The following is a 17,287-nucleotide window of genomic DNA, read 5'->3' as shown; positions in this document are numbered from 1 at the left end:
TCTTTGAAGAAGAAAACCAGCTAGAAATATGGATTTACACAAAGGATTGAAGAATTTAATAAGTGGTAATTACAAAGATAAATACATGATTGTTTTCTCATCAATTTCTTCTTGTTATTTTCTACAGAGATTAGAAGAAAATAAAAGAATCTTATAAACACTTTATGCCAATACACTGAACAACTTAGTTGACATGGACAAATTTCTTGAAAGAAACATATTACAAAAACTCACTGAAGGGTTTACACTCAGAGCAATACCTGCCACTGAGGATTCCTCCCCAGGAGGCGGCGGCGTGTCAGCATGGCCGAAGAGCTTGTGAGCTGCAGAATCCAGCCCGGGAAGGTGGTTGTGTTCATCAAGCCCTCCTGCCCCTACTGCAGGAGGACTCAAGAGCTCCTCAGCCAATTGCCCTTCAAATAAGGGCTTTTGGAATTTGTCGATATCACAGCCACCAGTGACACTGGCAAGTTTCAAGATTATTTGGAACAGCACACAGGAGCCAGAACAGTCCCTCGGGTCTTTACCAGTAAAGACTGCATCAGCGGATGCACGACCCTAGTGGAAATGCATGAGAATGGGGAGCTGTTGAAGCGGCTAAAACAGATGGGAGCTCTGCAGTAATTACAGGACAGACCCCAGGATGATGTTCCCCTTGAGAACTGAATGGCATTTCAAATGAGGACCACACGTCCTGGTAGATGGATCTGGGGCTCACAGCCACAGCAACAGTTTACTTAAAATTCTGAAATGTGTTCACACAAACAAAGGGGGGAGGGTGGATTTTTTGGGAAAATCAGCTTCTCCTTCTTTTGACTCAGTATTAAATGCAGACCAACTTGCCCCAAACCACAGAGAAGGTTGATAGACATCTTGGGTTTCTTTTCCATTGGCCCTTTGGGTTCCAAAAGACCATGACAGGATATGGCTTAGGATTCACTCAATGACCCCAAAGATGTTCTTTCTTTTGGGCACGTGTCTCTTACTGTTCTCCGTAAGTCAGGACCTCTGAGCCAGTGTTTCTCAACCAAGATTACTCCAAGCATCCTAGGATGAAGCTATAATTGGTTCCTGCTATTGCCTCAAGGTTACTTTGTTGAGTTTAACTTGACAGAATCTGCAGTATGAAAACAATAGGTATTTGGACTGTGCTTTTTCAACTTATAAGTGTCTCCCCAGTCATTATCCCCATAGCACCCCATCCTAATTTGGGAATCACTGCTCTGAATTCATGTTCTTAACCTTGACAACTCACAGATCTCACAGAAAATGTTCAACAATGCTGTGAAGGGTCGTAAGGACCCCACGTGGGAAGCACCACGTGAAACGTCAAGCACAGTTGCCGGCGCCTCAGGGAGCCGAGGTATCAGCACAGCTGCTGCAATCACGGGTTCCCTCCGTTATGCCATATGGTCATCCAGGCGATCTGAAAGAGCAGTGTCTTAACTTGTTGAGGTTACGAACGGAAGTCAATGCAACATTTAAAATGTTACGACAGAAAACTTGCAAACCCCTTCCCCAAGAGTATGTCTGTAAAAGGGGCCAAATTTGAGAAGCATGGTCCTAAGTGATCGTCTCTCCCTCCTTTTTCCTTCACTCTGAAAACTTTAGAGTTCTTTATTGTGAAGTTTGATCTAGAACTGCAATGTTAAAATTATTTCCTTCTGTAGTCTCTAGTGGGTATAGTTAATTTCTTTTCTAATAAATACCCAGAGGTGACAGTGAAAAAAAAAAAACTCACTGAAGAAAGAGATAATGTGAATACTCCTGTATCTATTTTAAAAATAGAATTTCACAGTTTAAAAAAGCATTCCTATCCCCCCCAAAAGTGAGAGACCAGCCCTGTCTGTGTTATAGGTACACAGGCATGGCTATAAGTTGAGGGTGAAGTATGAACACTGAGAAAAACCCTCTGAGAACTAAAGTCCCCACCCTAAAAAAAAAAGCAATACAAATCTACCATCAGAAAACTTTGAAGTCTGAAGTGCACTGAAGGTAATGACAGTAGCAACAAACACAAACCCAGCTCAACTCCTGTGCAGGTTGACTAAACCTACCCCCACACACTAATGGCCAGACAGAAAAGTGCTCATTTGGGGGCATATATACAATTTAACTGTCTCTACTGTTCTACACAAAGTAGCTGGTATTCAAGAAAAAATTTCAAGACACAAAAACAACTGCCTATACTCAAGATAGAAAGCAATCAACGGGACCAGGCTAAGAAATAACCCACAGTTTAGAACTACCAGACAGGCATGTCAGCATAACTATCATATACTAAAGCATCTATTACAAAGTTGGAAAACATGCATGAGTAGACAGATAATTACAACAGAGTAATGGAAACTATAAGAAAAAAAGCAAATGGAAGTGACAGGGGGCAAAAAAAAAAAAAGCCCAACGACAATGATTCAAAGATAAAGAATTCCTCTTCCAGGCTCATCAGGAGATACCAACACAGTTTAGGAAGGAATTGATTAACGTAAAAATGAGTCAAAAGAAATTATTAAACCTGAAACACAAAGAGAAATAACAGAGTGAGGAAAAATTCACACGTCATCCTAGAGCTGTGGGACAGTATCAAATTGTCTAACATAGTTTTATCTGAAGTCCCAGAAAGAGAAAAGAGAGAATAGGATAAAAGATACATGAGGGAAAATGGGTGGGAATTTTCAAAAAATATAATGAAAAACATCAAACCACAGATCCAAGAAGCTCAGAGAAAGCAAAGCAGGATGAATACCTTCCCATCAAAACAAATCACCATCTAGATACATTGTAACATAAAGACTAAAGATGATGAGCTGTGAGAGAACCAATGTAGTTGTTTGCAAGGGAGATGATTTCAACCCATTTCCACACATCTTAATCCTTCAGACAAAATACAAATGTTCAGAAGTTGCTGGAGAACTGTACTGGAGAATACTTCCTGGAAAGGGTTACTGAAATGCCATGTGTACCATCCTTCCCCCAAGGAGTAGATACCAACAGTATGACCTCTCGATCCCATGTCCAAAAAGAAGGACCTTCAGGGCTATTACTCAGAGATCTTGACGTATGTCACTAGCAGCTTGAAGGATACATTAGCCTGATGTAATTCACATTTAAGAAACCTAAAGGGCAAGAGATGAGCTAGCTAATGACTCCAGGATGTCAGAGTGACAAAGGCTTATTGAGATGTTGGAATGAGCACTCGCAGACTGTGTCAGTGAAGACTGTGCAAATGTTCACTACGGATTGCATCACATGGAAGAGACAGAGAACACTGTCAGAAACACTGACCCCAGGAAGAAGCTGGAGGTTCCTTTGAATACACAGGAGTCCAGAGAATAAGCAAGCATAAACTGGAGAAGAGATGTGTTTCCCTCTAACAAGGAAGCTACAGGTCAGAGAACTCTAGCAATCAGGAAGAATTTCTGAAGTATCAACAAAATTACTTACATAAGAAGTGTGGATCCTGCTTGGGATTCTCTTCCTCTCTCTCTGTTCCCCTGTCCCCCACCAAATAAATAAACATTTTTAAAAAATGGAAAAGGCATGTGGAAAAAAAGCAGTAAAAAGAACTATCCCTAAGGAAGCCCAAATGTTAGACTTACTAAGCAAAGACTTTAAATCACTTCTTTCAAATACATTCAAAGAGAAAAGAACCATATGTAAAGAACTAAATGAGAAAAGAAGAAGGGTATTTCTCCAATTAGAGAATATAGAGATTATTTTTTAAAGTACCAGAAATCTGGAGTTGAAAAATATAATAGCTGAAATAAATAATCCTTGAGAGGGGCATATCATATTTGAGCTTACAAAAGGAAGAATCAGTGAACTTGAAAATAAATCAATTGGGATTATCTAGTTTGAGGAACATAATGAAAAAAGAATGGAGAAAAATGAACAGAGCCTCAAAGACTTGTGGGATAGCATTAAACACATCAACATAAGCATAAGGGGACCCCAAATGGAGGAGAAAGAAAGCGGCAAAAATAGTACTTGAAGAATTAATGGCCTAAAATTTCCCAAATTTAATAAAAAGCATTATCTACATATCCAAGAATCTCAACAAACTCCAGCTTAGATGAACTCGAGAAGATCCATACCTAGACACACACATAAATGGCTGAAAACCATTTAAGTATGTGCTGTGTAACTTGAATATATGGCTAAAGATCTTTAAAAACATGTTTTAATGTTTATTTATTTTTGAGAGAGAAATAAAGCACAAGCAGAGGCAGAGAGAGGCAGAGAGAGACAGAGGGAGACAGAATCCAAAGCAGGCTCTAGGCTTTGAGTACAGAGCTTGACGTGGGGTTCAAACCCACAAATTGTGAGATCATGACCTGAGCCGAAGTTGGATGCTTAATTGACTGAGCTACCCAGGTGCCCCAAAGATTTTTTAAATTATATCTTACTGAATGGCTTCAGGAAACAACTTCAGATTTCATGAAAGAAGATATATTCTTCTTGAGGTTAATGAAATAAGATCTAGTCTCAAAAATGAGAGGCCACAGTGCACAGAATATAGCAAAGAAAGAATATGAAAGCTGAAATTGATGACTTTATATTTTTGAGGTTATTTGGGCAAAGCATTATCAAGACAACGTACAGTGAACTAATCTTTCTCTTTACCTTAAATCTCCTTCCCAGGCTCATTACTTTTCCGCTCCCAGAAAACTGCAAATAACTTATTCCAAAGGAGAATGAGTAAATCATTAAATCCTTCAGAAAAATGTAGTCTGATGTCATTTCATCACCTAGGAATTTTCCCTATTCTTCTACTGATTTCTCAACTATAGCATCTTGGGAATATGTCACTTTTTAACTACTTTAATATATGCATAAGTAGGGAAATTAACATAATGAACCCCCAGGTAGCCATTATTGAACTTCAATAATTATGAAATTATGGCCAATCTTTTTTCATTATACTCCCCCCAGTGTCTCCTCCCACTTAACTATTTTGAAGCAAATTCAGAATATCATTTTAACTGTAAATATTTTAGTATATATTACTGAAAGATAAGAGCTTTTCAAAACATATAACCACAATATCATAACATCTATAACATTTTAAAATAATTCCTTAATACAATTAAATATCCAGTTGGTATTTAAATTTACAATTATGTCAATTTTTTGAAACACTAAATCAGTACCCAAATGAAGTTTACATATCAGGACTGGATAATGTGTCTCTTAAATGTCTTTTAATTCCTAGGGGTGTGTGTATGTGTATCTTGTAATTTATCTGTTAAAGAAAGTTATTTACATTTTCCACATGCCTGGATTTTGCTGATTGTACCCTCCTAACAATAAAATATATTCCTCTATTTTCTGTAGTTCTTATAAAACGGTGGTTCGATATAGCAGTCTGACCAGATTAGATTCATTTTTGCTGAGGGAAGACTGTTGATACTGTGTTCTTTTATCTAAAGGTTCATAATGTCTGGTTTTCACATTCTGTGAAGTTAGCAGCTATTGGTGATGAATTCTTAGGGATCTTTAGGGGTTACCAAATGGTCATAATATAATTACCTAATTCTATTATTCTTTCGTCATTTAATTAGAATACTTCTATAAAGAGAAATTTCTCTTTATCTACTATTTGGTTACTTAGTAGTAGCATTATTCTAAGATAGGATAAACACTTAACTTTTTTCCCTTTAGTTACCAGTTTCCAAAATGAGTTGGTTAACTAGCATCCTCTAGTTTTGCTAGTTTTGCTTAGTTTTGCTTTAAGTATCATTATAAACTCATGGGCTAAAAATACTTCATATGTTTCACCCACAATAGTTATTACTTTTACTAATACTCAAATTACCCCCTTTGCCCTGTGGAAGCTTTTTCATGCGTGGCTCCGGTGAAGGCACCAGTTAACTCAGCAAGCCTGGGTTGGTCAAACATGGCACATTCTCAAGAAGGGCCTGTTTGTGTGGCCACTGACTAGAGTATTACTTTCCTAGGGTTGCTGTACCAAAGCACCACAAACTGCATGGCTTAGAACAGCAGAAATTTGTTGTCTCCCAATACTGATGGAGGCTAGAAATCTAAAATCAAGATGTCAGCAGGGCTATACTTCCTCTGAAATGGGGAGAATCTTTTCTTGCCTTTTCAGGCTCTGGAGTTGCCAGCAATCCTGGTTTTTCCTGGCTTGTAGATAAAGTACTGCAACCACTGCCTCTACTGTCACATGGCTATCTTCTTACCTTATCTGTGTCTCTTTTCCTTTTCCTTTCCTTATAAGGATACCAGTTCATACTGGATTAAAAGTCAACCCTCCTTCAGTATTACTTCATCTTAACTGATTACATGTGTAATGACCCTATTTCCAAATAAGGTCAAATACTGAGGTAAAGGGGGTTAGGACTTCAACATAACTTTTTGATCAACATGATAACCTATAACAGCTGGCTCCTGGAAAATGAACTCTTGAAATAGTCTGATAAAAAAAAAAAGTTCTGATAAAAGTGTTTGGCATGCTTGGGGCTTTAAATCCAACTGTACCAGTTTGTCTAGGTAGTTTGTACAAACAAATGTGATTATGGTAAAATCAACTTTCCTTTAGGGGATCTGAAACTTTAGTAAGTATAACCTGGATGACTGACCACCCGATCCCATTAAAAACCCTGAATATCTAGGCTCAAGATATCTTCCCTAGTAGACAACATTATACACGTGTTGTCACAACTCATTACTAGAGGGATTAGCGCATCCTGTTAATTCCAATGGGAGGACTCTTTCAAGCTTGCACCTGGTGTCCTACAGATTTCATCTTATGTGCCTTTTATTTTCCTGATTTTTATCATTTCACTGTAAAACCTAATAAATGATGATAGCCTTCTAACTTCATGAAGGGACAAAAAGTTCCAGGGGGATCAAACATTTCTCTAAGGAATCTTGGTTCCTTTCAGTGGGAAGTAATACTTAGAGATTGTATTCTGGATGCTAAAGATGGACATACCTTGGGATGCCTGGGTGGTTCAGTCAGTTCAGCATCTGACTTCAACTCAGGTCATGATCTCATGGTTTTTGGGTTCGAGCCCTGCATCAGGCTCTGTGCTGACAGCTCAGAGCTTGGAGTCTGCTTCAGCTTCTGCACCTCCCTTTCTCTGCCCCTCCTGCACTCATTCTCTCTCTCTTTCTTTTGCTCTCAAAATAAAGAAAACATTACAAAAATATATAAAGATGGACATGCCTTAAAAACAACTTATTCCAGATAATTACGCTAAATTACGCTAAAAGAAAGAAAGAAAGAAGCTTATCCTATGACTACAAAAGGTTATATATATGATGTGGTTAGCACAGGCCCCCAAAGCATAAATAAGCCTTAAAAGCAAATGGCTCAAACACCCATGGCATTCACTTCTACTAAATCTATGAACTTGCAGAGTTCCCTATGATCAAAGAAAAAAAGAAAGAAATCAGTTGTTTAAACATGGTTCCATAAGAGATGCTGCCATTCCCACTCTACAGAGGTAGCCTAGCAACACAGCAGAAAAGGGAAATCCTCCCAGTAGGCAGATTTACAAGTAGTTGTCTCACAGGTTGGTCCCTATGCCTGAAAAGAGAGATGACCAGAGGTACATATCTAAGGTGTGGCTACACGTGCTCAATATGCTCATGAACAAAATGGCCCTGTCAGCAGGAATAGAAATTACCCTGGCTCAACACAGATGCCCCCCAGCAAAGTTCACCTGCAACTCCATGACATGCCAGGCTACCTCACTCCTCCATGGTATTTTCTTAAGCTACCCTCCTCTCTAGGATGCCTTTCACCTAACTTCTAGCCTAACCACCTTACTCTTTGAAGACTCAGATCAGCAGTCATTTCCTCTTTAAAGCCCTTCTTAGCATACAACGCTGTATCCAAAGCCCCTTCTTTTCCCCTCACCCATAAATTCTCAATCTAGAATACACAGATTGCCAGGAATTTCTGAATAAAACTCACAAACTTTTGATATGAAGAAAATATCATTCTTTTTATTAATCACTACTTAAAGTTTGTCATTTCATTTGATTATAAATGTAGGCAAAACAAAAAAACCCACAGTATTTTCTGTATATCACAGGTTGTTTCATATCAAACTGCAGTTGTTGCACATCAAAATATTATTTATACTCATCACTACTCCATGCCATATTTTTCTTGTTAAAGAGCTTCTGCTCCACACTGGGGAGAAGAAAAAGCAAAAGCTATTTGCAACAACAGTCTCTCTTCTTAAAAGCACACAAAACATCAAGAGTGATTCTTTTAGGACCTCTTTCTCTAGCCTTTAGAAAAGGGAAACGGCCTTCATTCCTTCTTTTTAGGAGGCAGAGAACAACTGATTTCTTTCCATTAATATTGCTCTTTGAAAGGAGTCATCTCTCCCTCTCCATCTTAAAGCTCTTGTGAATTGATAGGGTCTGAAGAATTATAGTGGTTACTAGTCCTAGGAGCACACAGTACTTAATACTTTCCATTCCCAGAAACCTGTATACAAATTTATTAGTCCTATTATTAAACTCTGGCTTCTCCAGGGCAGGGAGTATTCCTCAGTTGTGTTTGTATTTCCAGTTCCTAACAAGGCCAGCACATAGTTCGCACTTAATTCATGTCCAGTGGACGGATGACCTAACAGCAACAAATGGGCAGTCAGCAGCAGAAGCTGCAGAGAAGACAGGAACCAAGTATGGCAAAGATTACTAGTTCCCACCCAACAAAGATGCCTACCGCTATCCCCACTGATTTAGTCTACATGCTCAGCTAAAAGCCATTTCTGAACCTTACTTATAGCCAAATAACTAAGTCCTGGTAAATGAGATCAGAGGAAACACTGTGTGGGTAATTCTAGAAAAAAAATTTTTTTCAATGTTTATTTATTTTGGGGAGAGAGAGTGGGAGTGGGGGAGAGTAGAGAGACCAGAAGAGAGAGAATCTGAAGCAGGCTCCATGCTGTCAGCACAGAGCCCAATGTGGGGCTCAAATCCACAAACTATGAGATCATGACCTGAACCAGAGCTGGATGTTCAATGGACTGAGCCACTCAGGTACCCCTAGAAAGATTTCTTAAAATATGAGAGGTGTCCCCCTTTTGTTCTCTGCCTTTCTTTCTCTTTTCCTTTGCCTAGAATGTGATGGCTGGATATCCAGCAACCATTCTGTGATTTTGAGAATGGAAGCCTCCTGTTAAAAAAAAAAAAAAAAAAAAAGGCCTAGGGAAAAGACAAAAGGAGCCTGGATACTTGCCAACTCTATGGAGTTGCCTTATCTATCCTAGACTGCCAATTTCTAATTTTTTTCCACAAGACAAAGAAATGAACTACTATCCTGTTAAAGCAATGGTTATTTCTTATTTGTTTCTAACAGCCAAATACAATTACTCACTGATACGGTAAGAGGCTCTAAGCAATAATCAGTGATCTAAGATGCCAACAGCCATCCTAGCTATGCTTCAATTTAATGATGATAAAATGTAAAATATGTCCACTGAAATAGAGGGTAGAGTAGGAAGGAAAATTAAACAAAGAGTCTGTTCTCTGTGAAGGTAAAACACTATTATAGTTCAGTTGGAGGGGTGTTTATAGTAGTTTGATACAGTGACAGGATTTCATAATACAGTACTATAATTTCTTGCCAACATTTGGGAGTTATGTTCTAGAACAATACTGTGGTTTATAAAATTGTGACTGGCAAGACCAAATTATATGAAAATAAGAGGTTAGAAAAAAATAAACATTTTGATGAAAGATGTTAAAGAAGCTGTTAAAAGCTGTTTGAATAGGGGCACCTGGGTGGCTCAGTCAGTTAAGCATCCGACTTCGGCTCAGGTCGTGGTATCACAGTTCATGAACTCAAGCCCTGCATCAAGCTCTCTGCTGCCAGTGTGGAGCCTGCTTCATATTCCATCTCCATGATCTGTCTTCCCCTCCCCTACAGCTTCTCTTCCTCCCTCCCCCCAAAAAATAAATAAACTTTAAAGAAAAAAGAAGCTGTTGGAATAAAAAAAAAAATCAGTGACCTTTCTACATATTAATCTCCTTCAAGTTCCCAGGTAATGCTGTTGTATGCATAAACAATCAAATAAGGCTGATTTCCCCACATATGCAAACTACTCTATTTCATAAAGGTTTTGAACCTGCCCTACCTGGCTTGCCACTAAACATCTTTTGTACTTATATTTTTATTTTTACCTGTTAAGTCTCAGCAAAACTTTTCACAAATTCTTAGCAAATTCATTCTGGGGGACTGTTTTTCATCCTTACATTTAAAAGATGGAAAAGAATCTGATCTCTCTGTAGACTACTGTTATAGACTGAATATGTCTCCCCAAAATTTATATATTGAAATACTAACTGCTAATGTAATAGTGTTAGAAGGTGGGGCCTTTGGGAGGTGATTAACTCATGAAGGTAGAGCTCTCGTAAGTGGGATGAATACACTTATACAAGAGCCCCCCAGAGAGCTCTCTCCCACTTTTGTCAAGTGATAACACAATGAGAGGACATTCATTTCTGAGCCAAGAATTGGGCTCTCAGTAGAAACACAATTTGCTGACACTTTGACCTTGTACTTCCCAGCTTCCAGAATTGTGAGAAAAAATGTTTATTGTTTAAGCCACCTTGTTTATGGTACTTTGTTACAGCAGCCCAAACTGACTGAGACAGAGGTCTTTTTCTATTTCTCCATTCCCTTGAACTTAGGCTAGCTTGGCGACGTGCTTTGACCAACAGAATGTGGTGGAAGGGACATTATGTAAGTTGCAAAGCCTAAGTTCCAAAGAGGGCTTGCTGCCCTAAAGCTTCTACCATCACCTTTTTAGAATGCTACCCTGAAAATGCCATATAAGGATGCCAGACTAGTCTACTAGAGAATGAGAAGCCACACTGAGAAGACAGAAGCACTTCAATGGACAGCCAGCACCAAGCACAAACATGTGAGTGAGGACACCTTGGACCTTCCAACTCAGTCAATTCTCCAGGCAGTTTCAAGTACATGAGAGAGCCAGTATTCTGAAGGTCATGCGGACTCCAATGGGTCGTCCCACTATGCTTTTAAAAAATGAAGTTATGGCGCTTGGGTGGCTCAGTCTGTTAAGTGTCCAACTTTGGCTCAGGTCATGATCTTGTGTTTCACGAGTTCGAGCCCTACATCAAGACTCTGTGTTGACAGCTCAGAGCCTGGAGCCTGCTTCATACTCTGTGTCCCCATCTCTCTCTGCCCCTCTGACACTCTCGCTCTGTCTCTCTCAAAAATAAACAAACATTAAAAAAAATGAAATTAACCTCTGAAAGTAGAACAGGGAACCATTAAAAGATTTTGCATGAGGTAAGTAATATGCAATAGGTACGTCAGACGAGATTGGGCACGTTCAAGGTGATATGACCATAGACATGATAGACACTTAAGAAAGATTACTCTGGTTGCACTGTAGAATGGACTGGAGGGAGAAAAGACTGAGGCCAGGGGGACCCATAAGACTGCTGGAATAGTCCTAGTGAAAGGGCTAGAAAGAGATGAGAGGCCTGAACTATCACTACTGCTGCTGCTACTACTATCATATTTATTATGTTTATGTTATTATTATTTATTATATTATGATCCACCAAGTGCTATACAAGACCAGTGCTCTAACCCCTGAGCTATGGAGCCAACAGCATCACCAAGTACTATAATAAGAACCTTACTTATATTTGCTCATTTAATCTTTGCAATTACCCTTTAAAATTTTTTTTATTTTGAAACAAGTAGACTCACAGGAAGTTCCCAAAATAGGTGCCAGGAGGCCCAAGGTACCCTTGGTCCAGTTTACCCCAATGGTAACAGCTTGCATAACTATGATAAAAATATATCAAGACCAGGAAATTCACATTGGTACAGTCTACAGAGGTTATTCAGATATCACCAGTTATTTAAGCACCCATTTGTGTGTGTGTATAGTCCTATACAATTTTATAATGTATGTATATTTGTATAACTACTGCCACAATCAAGATACAGAACTCTTCTATCAAGAGGCTCCCCTCTCCCTGGTCCCTAACATCTGGTAACGATTAATCTGCTCTTCATCACTATAATTTTGTTATTTAAAGAACATTATATAAATGGAATCATATAGTATGTAACCTTTTAGAGTGGCTTTTTTCACTTGAGAGTCTTCCAGGATGTTGCATGTTATCAACAGCTCATTCTTTTTTCTATTGCTGCATCGTGGTCCATGGTATAAATGTGTCAGTTTGTTTAACCATTCACTTGTTGAAGAACATTTGAGGTGTTTTCAGTTTGGAGCTCAATGGAATAAAGTTGCTATGAATATTTATGTACAGGTTTTATGTGAATATAAGTTTCAATTTCTCTGGAATAAATGCCCAAGAATGCAATTGGGCAGTTGTACAACTGGTTTTTTTTTTTTTTATAATAGTTTATTGTCAAATTGGTTTCCATATATACAACTCTGTTTTTAAACATAAAAGAAACTGAGGCTATAAATGTAGAGTTCAAATTCTAATCTAGATAGTACACCTCTAAGTCCTAACTCTTCACACTTTTTTTTTGAGATTTTAGAAATTGAGAGAAGTAAATGGAATTTAAAAAGTAGTAAGAAAGTAGAGTCAACAGAACCTAGCATTATTGAGATGAGAGGTATGTGAATAAAAAGTGTTAAAAATAACACAAGGTTCCAGTTTCAACACATTAGATAATAAAATAATAAAATATGAATTCACTTTTAGACATACTTTTAGACATACTCAAATAGAGGGACCTGCAGATCATCCTCATCTAGCAGGCAGTTAGATTTATAGAATAGGAACTAGAAATCAAGAAAAAGCTCTGGATTAAAGACTCAGATTTACGAATCATCACATTTAGATGCTAACTGAGCAAATAAAATCAAAGGGACAAGGTACAGAACGACAAGACATCTGACCACAGAACTCTGAACAGAAACATTCATTCCTTCTAGTTGCTTTTCCACAAACAACAAAATAGTAGGTACTGTGATAGACTGCAAATTCATATTAACTTCAGATTTTACAATTATCAAGTAAAAAGAACCACAGTATACTCTCTACTCCCTTCTTCATATAGAAAGAAGTAACTACAAAAGGAACACATTCTGATTTAAAAGCCTTACTACTACTTTGTTTAGTAGATAGTAGACACGTGTCATTTTGCATTTGTCCAATGTACAACACCAAGACTGAATCCAAATGTAAAGAATAGACTTTGGTTGATAATGATGTATCAATGCAGGTTCATCAACTGTAACAAATGTACCACTCTGTAGGAGGATTTTGATAATGCAGAAGGCTATACATGTGTGGAATATGGAATAGCTTTGTACCTCTTGCCCAATTTTACTAATGAACCTAAAACTGCTCTAAAAAATAAACTCTAATAAAAAAATTGCTTTTAATTCTCAATACAAAAGAATATGTAAACACCCATTAGTTTCATTCCCCATGCAGCATCCAACTCCTTCTACACATTTTTTTCAAAAAAATATATGGGGAAAGGAATTTAAGGAGGTAACTGACAAAATTTAGTAACTAACAAAAGTCAATATTAAGAACCAAGCACTATCAAGAGTCAAGGAATATGTCAATTATACCTCAATTTAAAAAAAAAGAGTCAAGAGTCCATAATAACAAAGGAAGCAGATAAATTTGATTCTAACATTTTCAGGAGTTCAGTATTTTACAATAGAACAAAGTAACTATATGGTAACCCATGCTTTGCTGTTCAATAAATTAGTGTCACTATACTTTACGACTTTTTTAGCAGTTATATTTCAAACCTAGAAAGAACTATAATTCTATAACCAAAGTCATACCTCTTAATAAATTACATAATTGTGTTTTATATCTTTCTCCAAAATAAGTCTATTCATCTACTTTTCTCATACTTGTCTCCATGGCAAATACCCAAACAGAAAAGTATAGAATTCATAAAAATGAACCATGAATTTCTTAACAGGGCCCACATCAAAGTCCACACATTCACATTCCAAGATTAAACATATATTAATATATATATATATATGAGTGATTGTTTACATAAAAGATAAATGTATGTCCCCATTGTATCATAGCAATATCATAAAAAGAACTTTAATGAAGAAAATTTCCAATTTTTATTTTCCAATTCTAGTTTAGTTCTAAAACTAGATAACTTTCAAAGACAGTTAAGAGAATAAGACATGACTAAATATCTGTGCAAATCAACACAGATCTGGATCGTGGAAGAAATTAGCTTGGTTTATGGAAAGCAGCTAACTGCCAAGTAAAAACCAGTCCAAACCAAAATATTCAGCACAATTTTTATTTCTGGCAACTTTTAGCTCCTGGCTAGAAAATCTACCCCAGCTATGACAGTAAATGGTGAAATTTTATTGAGCTATAAAAATATTGGTAGATTTGGCAGCCATTTCAAGTAAAAGTTACTGTTGCTACTTCATACCACAAGTATGAGAGCCATGAATTAGATCAATAATTCTAAAGTGGAAGCCAGTGATAAATCATATCATCTAGGAGGGTCTTTTTTTTCCCCTCAAAATATATCTACCTCCCTTCATATTCCCCCTATCTGAAGGGAAGTGGAAATGATAAAATGGATATGTGTGTATGCTTATTTTTTTAACTCCTAAATTATTCTGATACATATGTAATCCACTGTCTTCATGGAGAATTTCTGAATTAGGACCAACTCTATTTTTTTTTAACACTGTATCAACAGCAGGCAAAGGACCAGAGCTACAAGGCAAGAGCTCAGTGGAAGGTTCGGGAGGTAAGGGCTGTAGTTGCACCAGTTGTAAGCCACCTTCAGAGCTTTCTATGCCAGCTCCCTCCAGAACTCATTGTTACATCTCAGACAATGACAAATATTCTGCTCATCATCCTGAGAAAAGCATACAGTCTACCAGCCAGAAAAAAAATACAAAAAGAAGCTATTTTAAACATGAGAAAAACTAAGAAGCCACAAAGAATGAAAGACAGAAATTCCTCTGTTATTGCATTAAAAGAACAACAACAAAATACTTTTTGTGTGCAGACAGTAACCTGTTTGGAGACTTTCTGTCCTTATTTTATCACTTTAGCTTCTAATTACATAGCATTGGTTTTTCTACTATAAAACTCAGTCAAGCTGAAAATCTTAATCATTAGAGAACTTAATAAAATACTATTAAATGCCAAAACTGTATATTAAAAACAATCAAAGCCAAATCCATATTGCATGTCAAGATGGCTTAAGAGTTGGATTAAAAAAGCTTTGAAGGTCTAATTTAGAGTAAAAAACTTATTTCTTTATGGCCAGTGTTTCAAAATCCTTATAAACAGCTCCAATACTGAAATGTGTCAGAAAACTGGACTTCTAATGATGTGGAAATTGTAAGCCAATTATTACTATATTCTAATTCTGACTAGTGTTTCTTAAATCACTTGGTAATTTGCTACCCAATATTCAACTTTGTTACATTCTACAATGACACCTACTGGCCATGCAAAATCAGCCATTAGTTCTCTAAGACAGCTCTAGTAGGCTTGTTACATAAGAAGAAGAAACGCATAGATTCACACAGAAACACACAGGCACGCACTCACACCATCCTGCATAAAAGCAGAGATTTGTTCACAGGTACTCACACTACAGAATTGCACCTAAAATAGATGCATAAGTATTCTTTATGACTGAGATAGAATTACTCTTGCAAAAAGGTAAAAGGCAATGAGTGAAACACCAAGTATCAACATTTTTATATGAAGTATTGATAAATATCTCAGTACTCTAAACATTTCAGAACTCCAATGATTTACCTCTCTTTACCAAATGATACTTAGAGAAAAAAGTGAATCTTTTAATTTAGGTTCTGGGATATACTAATATAAATTATCATTAATAAAAAAAGGAAAAATTATACACTTGCTCATACATTAGTCTTTATCTTCTCAGCTAAAGACTACATTTCAATCAGATTGTATTTTAACAATTTATAATGCTTCTTTTAAAACAGTTCTCCAGTGTGCTATAAAATCAAATTTTATAGCAAAATGTGGTTCGACTTTAGAGAACACATACTGAATGGAATTCCCATTTTCCTCTACGTTCTATTGCACAAGCAATTATAAAAATTCAAAAATATATTTTACAGTTAATTACGTCTCTAGATATATTTTACTTCAGTGGAAAAGGTTCAAAGAGCATACTTTTTAAACCTAATAAATAATTCATAACTAGTTCACCAGACTTAAAAATCAAATTACTTAAAAGATGACTTCCCCACCCTATCCCCCTTCAAACCACCACCTCATTTTCACAGTCCCTAACATCCACAATTCGGGGGAGGAGGGGACAGGATCGGAAATCTAGCAAGTAATTTTCTAGTCATTTTCCAATTCGTACTTACCTCCTGCTACAGATTTTTGCGGCTCTCCACTTCCCTGAAGATTAAAAAAAAAAAAGTATTTGTAATCAACCTTGACCCTCAAAACAAATTCATGAACTATAAAAACATGAACCTGGCCGGTCGTCTCAAACTAACATATTTCTGAACCCAAATCCGTATTTGGGATAAGATCCTCCTGATTACTCTATCCTTCATGCTTCTTCACCTACAGAGTCTGCCGAGGTTGAAAGCGCTCAAACCAACAAAAAAACTATTCTGACACATCAATAGGTTCCAAGACTTCTTCCAAAAGCGACAACCTAGTTATTTGGGTAAATAATAGCCAACGATTACATAATGTCATAATGTACAGCTATAGAGAGTTTGAAGGATCTGACCGCCAGTAAATGTTTCTTCTCCACACACCCTTTCCACCCCAGGAAATGGCCATAAGAAGCAATTCCTAAGATTTCTTTCAGGTGCCGTCAATGCCGCGCGTCCTTTTCTCTCTTGGAGCTTCATGCAAGGAGGTCCTCCGGTCTTCACGACACAGTCTTGCTCCTGCGTCTCTCCTCTCTCCGCCAGCGCCACCGCAGCCCCCCACACCCTAGGCCCCCGCGTCGCCGGGCAAGGTGCAGCCTCCACCCGCCCCAGCCGCCTTCACCTCACGACCCTCCCAAGCTGCTACCTGGTCTACGCGAGGTTCCGGAACCACGACACTCCAGCTGCCGCCTTCCCAGACCCCCCTCGTCAGATCCCCTCTACAGTTCCTGCAGCTAAGAGAAGAAAAACCCTCCTGACCTGGCACTCTGCGTCTCCCAAAGACAGCGCCGCCGCCTACCTGTCACCCCGCTGCCTCCGGCTTCTTACCGCCACCGCCTCCCGCTGCAGCCTGCCAACTGCAGCGCAACAATCAGCCTTTTCATTGG

The 17,287-nt window shown here is 37.8% G+C and overlaps 1 protein-coding gene and 1 pseudogene across 4 annotated transcripts in view; one reads left to right on the top strand and one right to left on the bottom strand.

Annotated features, from left to right (window-relative positions):
• Window positions 1-17,262, bottom strand: part of FAM126B (family with sequence similarity 126 member B) — a 78,143-nt gene extending 60,881 nt beyond the window's left edge. Inside the window, exons 1-2 of one of the 4 annotated variants that reach the window (XM_029934099.1) lie at window positions 17,200-17,262; window positions 16,380-16,413 (exon numbers count right to left, since the gene is read on the bottom strand). The gene's annotated coding sequence lies outside the window, so the exon portion shown is untranslated. Of the gene's footprint in view, window positions 1-16,379; window positions 16,414-17,046; window positions 17,122-17,159 lie in introns of those variants that run through there. The other 3 variants (XM_029934102.1, XM_029934100.1, XM_029934101.1) reach the window with 3 other exon arrangements.
• On the top strand, window positions 304-624 carry LOC115287543 (annotated as a pseudogene).
• Window positions 17,263-17,287: the final 25 nt, after the last annotated feature.

The sequence above is a fragment of the Suricata suricatta genome, chromosome 3, assembly GCF_006229205.1.
Source record: "Suricata suricatta isolate VVHF042 chromosome 3, meerkat_22Aug2017_6uvM2_HiC, whole genome shotgun sequence".
Lineage (NCBI taxonomy): Eukaryota > Metazoa > Chordata > Mammalia > Carnivora > Herpestidae > Suricata > Suricata suricatta.
This window is presented reverse-complemented; position numbering and strand designations above follow the sequence as displayed.